The sequence below is a fragment of the Amblyraja radiata genome, chromosome 12 (genome assembly GCF_010909765.2).
Source record: "Amblyraja radiata isolate CabotCenter1 chromosome 12, sAmbRad1.1.pri, whole genome shotgun sequence".
NCBI classification, from domain to species: domain Eukaryota; kingdom Metazoa; phylum Chordata; class Chondrichthyes; order Rajiformes; family Rajidae; genus Amblyraja; species Amblyraja radiata.
In genome coordinates, this window is record NC_045967.1 from 60,729,254 (window position 1) to 60,741,772 (window position 12,519).

Genomic DNA, 12,519 nt, shown 5'->3' on the forward strand with positions numbered 1-12,519 from the left:
CAATGTGATCATGGCTGATCATTGAATGGTTTGATATGGATCACGTGCAGGCAGAGAAGCAATTGGTCTCGGCTCAAGATCGGATCAGACATTGTGGTTCGCGTGCTGGACTGTTCTATTATGGTGTATGTTCAAATTATTTATTCAGACAGGGTCCTGCCCAGGATCACTGGGTCAATATATACACCTCTCACAAACTTACAAAGAAACTCCTTAAAATCCAAGTTAGTGGTGTTTTTATTAACAACTCCTTAGGCTTGATGTGAGCATTTACCTGATCACATTCACATGAAACTGGGGCAACATTTTATTGAGTGAATTTGCTACAAATGCTAAATGCTGCTTTTTAATCTTCAAAAACCAGAAGGTTCTGCCAACTTCAGGCAATGAAACAGTGTGCTGATATTGATCCGAGGAGTTGTTATTATTCACAATCTCTGTCCCCTGCAGATCTCCAGTGGGCAACAGAATGCATCGTTCCTCGTTCTGAACTCCAAATGTGTTTGGAATTTCAAAAAAACATCTTATTTGATAAAATATCTCAGGGTTTGCCAGGGACAATGTGTGTGTCCAGTTACATTGATAATGTGTCAGGCCCATCTGCAGTGGGCCAGTCGGTTGGACAATGATCCCTCATGGACATCTATCTCGCTGCGCTGGGAGTCCAACACGTTTCAGGCGGACCAGAGAGCGTCTTTCACCGAGTTCATGGTCTCGCAGCATCACGATGCCCGAGTCCGAGTGTGTTCCTGGGAACAGCCCATGGAGCAGAGAGACTCTGTTCTATAGTTGCTCCAGCACAGAAACAGGTCCTTCAGCCCAACCTGTCCATGCCAACCAACATGCCCCATCTAAGGTAGTCCCATTTGACTGTGTTTGCCGCCTATCACTCGTTCCTGTCCAAGTGTCTTTTCAACATTGTTATGGTACCTGCCTCAACTACCTCCTCTGGCAGCTCGTTCACTACACCCACCGCCCTCTGTGTGGAAAGATTCCTATTAAATCTTTCCCCTTGCACCTTAAACATATGTCCTCCGGTTCTTGATTCCCTTACTCTAGGTAAAAGACTGCATTTATCCTATCAATAAGATCACCCTCTATAAGATCACGCCTGTATAAGATCGCCCCTCATATTCCTGTCTCCAAGGAATAAAGTTTGAGGCTTCCTAACCTCTCCCTGTAGCTCAGACCCTCAGGTCCCGGCAACATCCTTGTGAATCTTGCACTATCTCCAGCTTAATGGCATCCTCTCTACATCAGGGTGACCAAACTGAACACACTACCTCAAGTGTAGCCTCACTAACATCTTGTACAACTGTAACCCCCCCCCCCCCACTTCTGTACCCCGACTGATGGCCAATGTACCTGAACCCCCCTTTATCACCCTACCTGTGACGCCTCTTTTAGGGAAGGGACGAATTGACCAGGGAGTTACGGAGGGAGCGGTCTCTGTGGAAAGCAGACAGGGGAGGAGATGGGAAGGCGTGGCGAGTGGTGGGGTCACGTTGGAGGTGGCAAAAATGTTGGAGGAATATTTGTTGTATGTGACGGCTAGTGGGGTGGAAACATAGAAAATAGGTGCAGGAGTAGGCCATTCGATTGATTGATTGATTGATTATACCTTTAATAATCCTTTACAGGAAATTACAGTGCCACGACAGCTTCAAGATAGACATAACACCACACATTTCCTCAAATGGCTTCCATACTTAACAAGTTAAAATACAAGTTAAAATACAAGTTAAAATACAATTAATTTAAAAAAAAGTGCAGTTATTTATGCGCATTATATAACCTTATAGCAGCTGGTAAACAGGACTTCCTATGTCTCTCAGTTTTGCACATTGGTGCAATCAGCCTCTGACTGAAGATGCTGCTCTTGATCACCTTCAGGGCATGGAGTGGGTGAGTGGGGTTGGTCATTATAGAACCTAGTTTGTTCAGAGTTCTGGCCTCTGCCACCTGCTGGACCGTTCGTTGCTCAGCCCCGACCACTGAGCCGGCCTTCCTGATTAGCTTGTCCAGTCTGTTTTTATCCGCTATACGGGCGCCATCTCCCCAACAGGCCACAGCAAAAAACAGAGCACTGGCCACCACTGAATGGTAGACACTGCACAGTAGGGGTTGGCAGATGTTAAATGCCCTCAGCCTCCTTAAAAAATACAGTCGGCTTTGTCCCTTCCTGTACACCGCCTCCATATGACACTTCCAGTTCAGCTCACTGTCAAGCTGCACCCCAAGGTACCTGTGATTAGCGACCACCTCCACCTCAGTGCCCTTAATGGTGATTGGTGTTGCTTGAGTCCTCCTCCTCCCCCTCCTGAAGTCCACAACTATCTCCTTTGTTTTTTGGTGTTAAGATGGAGGTTATTGTGTGCACTCCACTCCACAAAGTTACTTATTATGTCTCTATACTCCTCCTCATTGCCCCCTTTAATGAGGCCGACAACAGCTGTATCATCCGAAAACTTCTGCAAAAAGCAGTGTTACATTGGAGATCCGCTGTGTAGATGGTAAACAGGAACGGAGCCAGCACAGTTCCTTGTGGAGCCCCTGTGCTGCTCAAGATGGTGCCCGAGACACTGTTCTGTAGGCGCACGTACTGTGGTCTGAGGGAAAGGTAATCCAAACACCACAGTACCAGTGATGGATCCACTTTCATCTTCTCCATCTTCTCCCCTAGCAGTCGGGGCTGAATTGTGTTGAAGGCGCTTGAGAAGTCAAAAAAAGTAATCCTTACAGATGCATCAGTAGTGTCCAAATGTGTGTACACCCTCTGCAGCATGTAAATGAGGGCATCATCGACACTGATGTTAGGCTGATATGCAAACTGTAAAGGATCCATTTGATTTGACACACTAGTCCTGATGTAGGAAAGGACAAGTCTCTCAAATGTCTTCATTATATGTGAAGTGAGCGCTACTGGTCTGTAGTCATTGTGGAGAGTGGGATGGGTCTTCTTTGGGACAGGTACCAGGCAAGATGTTTTCCACAGCCTTGGAACCCTCTGTAGACGCAAGCTCAGGTTGAACAGGTGTGTTAGAATACCACACAGCCCTTCGAGCCTGCACCGCCATTCAATATGATCATGGCTGATCATCCAACTCAGTATCCTGTACCTGCCTTCTGTAAGTTTCTATAAGATCCCCCCTCAATCTTCTAAATTCTAGCGAGTAAAAGCCGAGTCTATCCAGTCTTTCCTCATATGAAAGTCCTGCCATCCCAGGAATCAGTCTGGTGAATCTTCTCTGTACTCCCTCTATGACACTTGGGTGCCAGCACTTTGTGTAACTTCTCACAAGTGCCCATCTCAGGGACAAAGTTGTGCAGCGACGAGACATCCCTGTGAACGTGTGTAGATATTTTCCGTGAGTGAGAATCTGCAGGAAAACAATTGGTTCAAGTGTGAACAATAATGTCTTTCCTCAGATTAGGAGACCAAAACTGTACGCAATACTCCAGGTGTGGTCTCACCAAGACCCTGTACAACTGCAGTAGAACCTCCCTGCTCCTATACTCAAATCCTTTTGCTATGAATGCTAACATACCATTCGCTTTCTTCACTGCCTGCTGCACCTGCATGCCTACTTTTAATGACTGGTGTACCATGACACCCAGATCTCGTTGCATCTCCCCTTTTCCTAATCGGCCACCATTCAGATAATAGTCTACTTTCCTGTTTTTGCCACCAAAGTGGATAACCTCACATTTATCCACATTATACTGCATCTGCCATGCATTTGCCCACTCACCCAACCTATCCAAGTCACCTTGCAGCCTCCTAGCATCCTCCTCACAGCTAACACTGCTCCCCAGCTTCGCGTCATCCGCAAACTTGGAGATGTTGCATTCAATTCCCTCATCCAGATCATTAATATATATTGTAAATAGCTGGGGTCCCAGCACTGAGCCTTGCGGTACCCCACTAGTCACTGCCTGCCATTGTGAAAAGGACCCGTTTACTCCTACTCTTTGCTTCCTGTCTGCCAACCAGTTCTCTGAGGACAAGGGGGACTCTGCCCTTGTTATGAGTGGGGGGATGGGGAGTGTGAGCGCTGTTACGGTGTATAGAAGAGACCCTGGTGAGAGTCTCATCTATGGTCGGGGAGGGGAACCCCCGTTCCCTGAAGAATTAGGACATCTCCGATGCCCTGGTGTGGAACACCTCATCCTGGGAGCAGATGTGGCGTAGACGGAGGGATTGGGAGTAGGGGATGGAGTCCTTACAGGGAGCAGGTTGGGAAGAAGTGTAGTCATGGGAGTCAGTAATGGCCATATACTAGGTAACCAGATTATAGCCGTGAGGTTGGCTGTAGGGTTCGGCTGTGGTTGGGAATCTGGCAAGTGGGTTTATTACTGGGTGAATATAGGGCAAGCTTGTGACCACACCACATTCTCCCTGCTGCTACCTGCTCTCCCCCAGCCCAGGCGTGGGGAGGAGGATGAAACCTGTACCTTCCTTATCTTCCCCCAGTGGAGACACGGCAGATAAATAAGTCAGTTGGGCAGTCATGGATTTGTTAATTCCGTCTGCACTTGTGAAGTGGGAATCTGCTCTCTGCTCCTTGTGGAATTGTTCAGGCAACAGCAACAGATGTCAGTTTGTCTGCAGGTGGGGAGTGAAGCAATCACGCTGCTGTCCTCTCATCATCCAGGTAAACATTGCCCTCTCATTGTCCAGGTAAGCAACTGTGGACAGCAGGCGTAGGCTTGACCAGGACACTGCCCCAAGATGCTGCAACTACATTCTTCCACTGATATCCATTCTGATCATCATAGGTTTGAAGGAAAAATATAGAAGGAGCTTGATTGTGTCTGATTGTGCAAACTCCACACAGACAGCACCCGAGGGTGCAGGACATGTAATGACCAGGTGGTCTGCCGGTCTGGAAGTCCAGAAGCCCTTTGCAGATGGAGGTCCCTTGATCTGGCCCAACAGTGGGCCAAGGGCAGAGTTCAGGTGGCCAGAGGTCAAGGTTCAGGGTGACCGAAGGTCAAGGTTCATGGTGACCAGAGGTCAAGGTTCAGGGCGGCCAAAGGTCAAGGTGGCCAGAGGTCAAGGTTCAAGGTGGCCATGGGCACAGTCCAGGGGTTAGTTGGTTGAGTGGTGTTGAAGGCTAAGCTGTAGTCATGGAGTCATCAAACAGGCCCTTCGGCCCAACTTGCCCATGCCATCCAAGGCCCCATCTACACATATTCCTCTGACCCTTTCCTATCCATGATGCATGGACAATGAAGCCTGTGGAAGCACAACTTAGCTATGAAGGTTTAAGTTTAGTTTAAGTTTGAAGCCACAACATAGACAGACCCATCGGCCCATCGAGTCCATGCCGACCATCAATCATGCGTTTACACTAGTTCTATGTTGTCCCACTTTCCCATCCACTTCCCACTCGGGACAATTTTACACAGGGCCAATTAACCTACAAACCCGCACAGGAAACCGGAGCACCCGGAGGAAACCTGAGCAGTCACAAGGACAACGTGCAAACTCCACACAGACAGCACCCGAGGTCAGGATTGAACCCGGATCTCCGGTGCTGTGAGATAGCGGGTCTACCCGCTGTGCCACTGTGCTGACCAGCCCCCTGCCAACCCTGTCACTGATATCACCTTGCCACCTCTGTCAGTCGCAGACCCCTGGTACTCCTGGTCCAGGTACAGACGTCGATGCGGACATGTTCGGCATGAAGAGGCCTCAGCTTTGCATTTCACCCGAGTTATCTTCCGGGCTTCATTAACAAAACCGGTTCAGCCAGCAGCACGTTACACTGCCAAGCGACACCATTTACATCTTTCAAATGCAAAGCTGCACCAGTGACATCATCCTTGCCCAATGCAGGCGTTGTTGCAACAGACGCCTGCAGCGAGACCTCTCCCGCACACTCGCTACTCCAACACATGGGCATCTGAAGACGGGCAGCCCGCCTCATTGTGTGGATACTGACAGCAGTAATGCAGGGCAGATATGTAGCAGGCAGTCATGCAGGAAGCAGTCATGCAGGAAGCAGTAACGCAGGGGGCTGCAATGCAGGGGGCTGTATTGCAATAAGTAGAATGTTGGAGGTGGTTTTGCAGAAAGCAGTAATGCTGTGGCAGTGATGCATGAGGCAGAAATGCAGGAGAAAGTGGTGCTGGAGGCAGTTGTGCAGGCAGCTGTAATGCAGCAGGTGGTACTGAGTGTGAGAGCTGGCTGTATGTTTCAAATTAAAGACTGTCGGCCTGACCAACTTCAAACCAAAGATCATCGAGCTTTAAACTGAGATTATCAACATTAACATGAGAAAATGAGGCCCCAAAAATGTGACTGACAATAGACAATAGGTGCAGGAGTAGGCCATTCGGCCCTTCGAGCCTGCACTGCCATTCAATATGATCATGGCTGATCATCCAACTCAGTATCCTGTACCTGCCTTCTCTCCATACCCCCTGATCCCTTTAGCCACAAGGGCCACATCTAACTCCCTCTTAAATATAGCCAATGAACTGGCCTCAACTACCTTCTGCGGGAGAGAATTCCACAGATTCACCACTCTCTGTGTAAAAAATGTTTTCCTCATCTCGGTCCTAAAAGATTTCCCCCTTATCCTTAAACTGTGACCCTTTGTTCTGGACTTCCCCAATATCGGGAACAATCTTCCTGCATCTAGCCTGTCCAACCCCTTAAGAATTTTGTAAGTTTCTATAAGATCCCCCCTCAATCTTCTAAATTCTAGCGTGTACAAGCCGAGTCTATCCAGTCTTTCTTCATATGAAAGTCCTGACATCCCAGGAATCAGTCTGGTGAACCTTCTCTGTACTCCCTCTATGGCAAGAATGTCTTTCCTCAGATTAGGAGACCAAAACTGTACGTAATACCCCAGGTGTGGTCTCACCAAGACCCTGTACAACTGCAGTAGAACTGAGGACACGCAGTACTCCAGGTGTGTACATCAGTGACTCTGTACGTGGCCCCGCTCCCCAAACATGTCCATACAGGCAAGCAATGCCCTGGGACTCTGACCTTCCCCCCACAATCCCCTGGGACTCTGACCTTCCCCCCACAATCCCCTGGGACTCTGACCTTCCCCCCACAATCCCCTGGGACTCTGACCTTCCCCCCACAATCCCCTGGGACTCTGACCTTCCCCCCACAATCCCCTGGGACTCTGACCTTCCCCCCACAATCCCCTGGGACTCTGACCTTCTCCCCACAATGCTCCGGGATACTGACCTTCTCCCCACAATTCCCCGGGCCGTGACCTTCCCCCCACAATCCCCCGGGACACTGACCTTCCCCCCACAATCCCCCGGGCCGTGACCTTCTCCTGGGTCGAGACCTGGGTGTCATGGTTCACCTGTCATTGAAAGTAGGCAGCAGGTGCAGCAGGTGCAGCAGGCAGTGAAGAAAGGCAATGGTATGTTAGAAACATAGACATTAGGTGCAGGAGTAGGCCATTCTGCCCTTCGAGCCTGCACCGCCATTCAATATGATCATGGCTGATCATCCAACTCAGTATCCTGTACCTGCCTTCTCTCCATACCCCCTGATCCCTTTAGCCACAAGGGCCACATCTAACTCCCTCTTAAATATAGCCAACGAACTGGCCTCAACTACCTTCTGTGGCAGAGAATTCCAGAGATTCACCACTCTCTGTGTGAAAAATGTTTTTCTCATCTCGGTTTTAAAGGATTTCCCCCTTATCCTTAAACTGTGACCTCTTGTCCTGGACTTCCCCAACATCGGGAACAATCTTCCTGCATCTAGCCTGTCCAACCTCTTAAGAATTTTATAAGTTTCTATAAGATCCCCCCTCAATCTTCTAAATTCTAGAGAGTATAAACCAAGTCTATCCAGTCTTTCTTCATATGACAGTCCTGACATCATAGGAAAAGGATTTGAGTATAGGAGCAGGGAGGTTCTACTGCAGTTGTACAGGGTCTTGTACCTGGTCTAGGAGCCGTGTTGGGAATTTCTCAGCCAACCAGCGGAGACAGTGACGCGGCAAAGCCCCAGATTCAGGCTGACCCCCCCCCCCCCCCTCATCCACCCCCCCCCCTCAGCCACCCCCCCCCCTCATCCACCCCTTCCATCCTCCCCCCCCTCATCCCACCCCTTCCATCCACACCCCCTCATCCACCCACTCCCCCTCATCCACCCCCCCTCATCCACCCCCCCCTCATCCACCCACTCCCCCTCATCCACCCCCCTCATCCACCCCTTCCTCCACCACCCCTCAAAGACCCCTCCCCCTCATCCCCCCTTCCATCCCCCCCCCCCCTCACCCACCCCTTCCATCCACCCCCCCTCATCCACCCCCCCCCTCACCCACCCGTTCCATCCACCCCCCCCTCATGCCACTCCCCCCTCATCCCCCCTTCCCATCCTCCCCCCCCTCATCCACCCCTTCATCCACCCCCCTCATCCACCCACTCCCCTCATCCACCCCCCCCTCATCCACCCCCCTCTCATCCACCCCCCCCCTCATCCACCCCACCTCATCCACCCCTTCCATCCACCCCCCCCTCATCCACCCCTTCCATCCATCCCCCCTCATCCACTCCCCCCTCATCCACCCCTTCCATCCATCCCCCCCTCATCCACCCCACCTCATCCACCCTTCCATCCACCCCCCCCTCATCCACCCCCCCTCATCCACCCCCCCCCTCATCCACCCCCCCCCTCATCCACCCCTTCCATCCACCCCCCCCTCATCCACCCCCTCCATCCATCCACCCCCTCCATCTCCCCCCCTCATCCACCCCCTCCATCTCCCCCCCCTCATCCACCCCGTCCATCCATTCCCCCCCTCCATCCATCCCCCCCCTCATCCACCCCATCCATCCACCCCCCTCATCCATCTCCCCCCCCTCCATCCATCCACCCCCTCATTCACCCCTGCTCTCCCCATCCCCCACTCTCCATCCCCTCCCCCCCCAGTCCACCCCTCATCCCCTCCCTCCACCCACCCACCATCACCCCCCCTCATCCACCCCCTCCATCCATCCCCCTCCCCCCCCCCCTGCCCCGTGAACCATCTCCCCACCTGGTCAGTTGGCAGTAACCAGGTCAGGGTCCAGTGTGCGGCTGCCTCTGGACATGGTCAGCTGCCTGGCTGTGATTGCATTGTGTATCTGGGGATTAGACCTACAATGTCCACCCTTATCTGCAGGTCGAGCATTGTGTGTTCAAGGCTTGAGGCATTGTTGGTCTTTAACATGATGTATTCTCTAGTGTTTGTGCTGACGTGGAGAAGGATCAGACCCTTGTCCATCACTGGTCATGGACCTCCTGTTTGAGCCGTGTCTCATGGTCAGCTGTTTGGAGATCCACACCTCGGGTCCACATTGACATCGCAGCCTTCAAAACCAGCCATCGTACAGCACAGAAACAGGCCCTTCGGCCCAACTCGCCCACGCCGACCAACATGCCCCATCTCCACCAGTCCCACCTTCCTGCATTTGACCCATATATCCCTCTAAACCTTTCCATCCCATGTAAATGTCTTTTCAATTATGTTAAAGTACCTGCCTCCTGTGGATATGCAAAGGTTGCAAGGATCCTTGTCACAGTTCATCCCAAACAGCTCTGTGACAGAGGCTGGAAATTTGCCGGGATGTTGCAAGGACACGAGGGCCTGAGCTACAGGGAGAGGTTGGGTAGGCTAGGACTCTATTTGTTGTAGCGCAGGAGGCTGAAGGATGATCTTATAGAGGTGTATTTCAAGATCAGGGCAGGTGTATTCTTGATCTCTACACCACCTCCCCGCACTGCCCTACCCACCCTCTCTGTTCTGGGTCAAATCTCTGCCAATATATATCTTCCTCTCTGGAGCAGGGAATTGCAAGGATTAATGTCTCCATGGTAACTGGGTCTCCCTTTAGTTCAGGCACCCCTAGTTCTGTGTTTCAACACAGTATTATGATACAGAGAGGTCACACAGCCATGGGCCAAATGCAGGCGGGTGGGTCTGGTGTAGATGGGGCATGTTGGTCGGCGTGGGCAAGTTGAGCCAAAGGGCCTGTTTCTGCGCTGTGGATCATCACACGAACGATCCCAGGAATGAGTGGGTTAACCTATGATGAGCGTTTGTCGACACTGGGCCTGTACTCACTGGAGTTTAGAAGAATGAGGGGGGACCTCATTGAAACGTACAGAATAGTGAAAGGCCTGGATAGAGTGGATGTGGAGAAGATGTTTCCACTAGTGGGAGAGTCTAGGACTAGAGGTCATAACCTCAGACTTAAGGAACGTTCTTTTAGGAAGGAATGAGGAGGAATTTCTTTAGTCAGAGGGTGGTGAATCGGTGGAATTCTTTGCCACAGAAGGCTGTGGAGGCCAAGTCAATGGATATATTTAAGGCAGAGATAGATAGATTCTTGATTAGTACAGGGGTTTTGGGGAGAATGGGGAGAGATAGATCAGGAGGGAGGGAGAGATAGATCAGCCATGATTGAATGGTGGAGTAGACCTGATGGGCCGAACGGCTTAATTCTAATCCTATCACATGACCTCATGTGATCTTATTATTCAGCCCTCCAGCCAGCTCTTCCGTTTAATAACATATTGGCTTTAATTCCTCTTTCTTGTTCGACACTTTCAGGAAGTTTCTGTTTGGTGAGTCGTTATGCGTTCCCCATTATAAATGCTGCGGCTTCAGACTATGTGTCAATCCCAGCTGCCTCTCAGCACTCGGCCCTTTCTTCCCTCTTGGGAAAGATGCAGGCAGCTGATTGCAGGAGCTCACCATGAGAGTGGGGGGAGTGGTGTGAGTGAGTGAGTGAGTGTGAGGGGGAGAGATAGATAGAGAGAGAGGGGAGAAGAGAATGGTTCAGGGGTGAGAGAGGTTGGTTGGGGAGGAAGTGGGTGAGAGAGGGGTGGCAAGGGAAAGGAAGGGAATGATAGGAAGAGACATTCGACTTTGAGAGCAAGGGTTTCCCAACCTGGGGTAAATTCACTCTCAGGGGGTAAATGTCACCGACCCAGGGGGTAAATGTCACCGACCCAGGGGGTAAATGTCACCGACCCAGGGGGTAAATGTCACCGACCCAGGGGGTAAATGTCACCGACCCAGGGGGTAAATGTCACCGACCCAGGGGGTAAATGTCACCGACCCAGGGGGTAAATGTCACCGACCCAGGGGGTAAATGTCACCGACCTAGGGGGTAAATGTCACCGACCCAGGGGGTAAATGAGTTGGTTGTGGATTTAGACATATTTGTTCTCATTGACTGACTGTGTTTGGTTCTGGTATACCGGTAGGTGCGGGAGGGGTGGGTAGTTGGGGGAGGGGGGGGGAGAAGAGGCTGGAGGGGGTGGGGTGGGTGAGGTCAGTGGGGATTTGTCCCGATGACACCAAGGTGGGAAAGGTTGCTGAGAAGATTTACGAGGATGTTGCCAGGACTCGAGGTTGAGCAGGCTAGGACTCTATTCCTTGGAGTGCAGGAGAATGAGACGTGATCCTATAGAAGCTTGTAAAATCACCAGGGGAATAGATCGGGTAGATGCACAGAGTCTCTTGCCCAGAGTAGGGGAATCGAGGACCAGAGGACATTGGTTCGAGGTGAAGGGGGAAAGATTTAAAAGGAACCTGAGGGGTAACCTTTTCACACAAAGGGTGGCGGGTGGCTGGAACAAGCTGCCAGAGGAGGTAGTTGAGGCTGGGACTGTCCCAACGTTTAAGAAGGTACATGGATAGGGCAGGTTTGGAGGGATATGGACCAAGCGCAGGCAGGTGTGACTAGTGCAGATGGGACATGTTGGTCGGTGAGGGCAAGTTGGGCCGAATAGACAATAGGTGCAGGAATAGGCCATTCGGCCCTTCGAATCAGCACCGCCATTCACTGTGATCATGGCTGATCCTCCACAATCAGTACCCAGTTCCTGCCTTCTCCCCATATCCCTTGACTCCGCTATCTTTAAGAGCGGCCTCCACCACCTTCTGAGGCAGAGAATTCCACAGACTCACCACTCTCTGTGTGAAAAAGTGTTTCCTCATCTCTGTTCCAAAAGACCGACCCCTTATTCTTAAACTGTGGCCCCTGGTTCTGGACTCCCCAAACATCAACACATGTTTCCTGCCTCTAGTGTTTTCGAACCCTTAATAATCTTATATGTTTCAATGAGATCCCCTCTCACCCTTCTAAAGGGCCTGTTTCCACGCTGAATCACATTGTGAGTGTATACAGGCCCTGTTTGCACACTCTGTGACTGTAGTGTGGCTTGGACACGCTGGAGGCAGGAAACATGTTCCCGATGTTGGGGGAGTCCAGAACCAGGGGCCACAGTTTAAGAATAAAGGAGTAAGCCATTTAAAACGGAGATGAGGAAACACTTTTTCTCACAGAGAGTGGTGAGTCTGTGGAATTCTCTGCCTCAGAGGGCGGTGGAGGCAGGTTCTCTGGATGCTTTCAAGAGAGAGCTAGATAGGGTTCTTAAAGATAGCGGAGTCAAGGGATATGGGGAGAAGGCAGGAACGGGGTACTGATTGGGGATGATCAGCCATGATCTCATTGAATGGCAGTGCTGGCTCGAAGGGC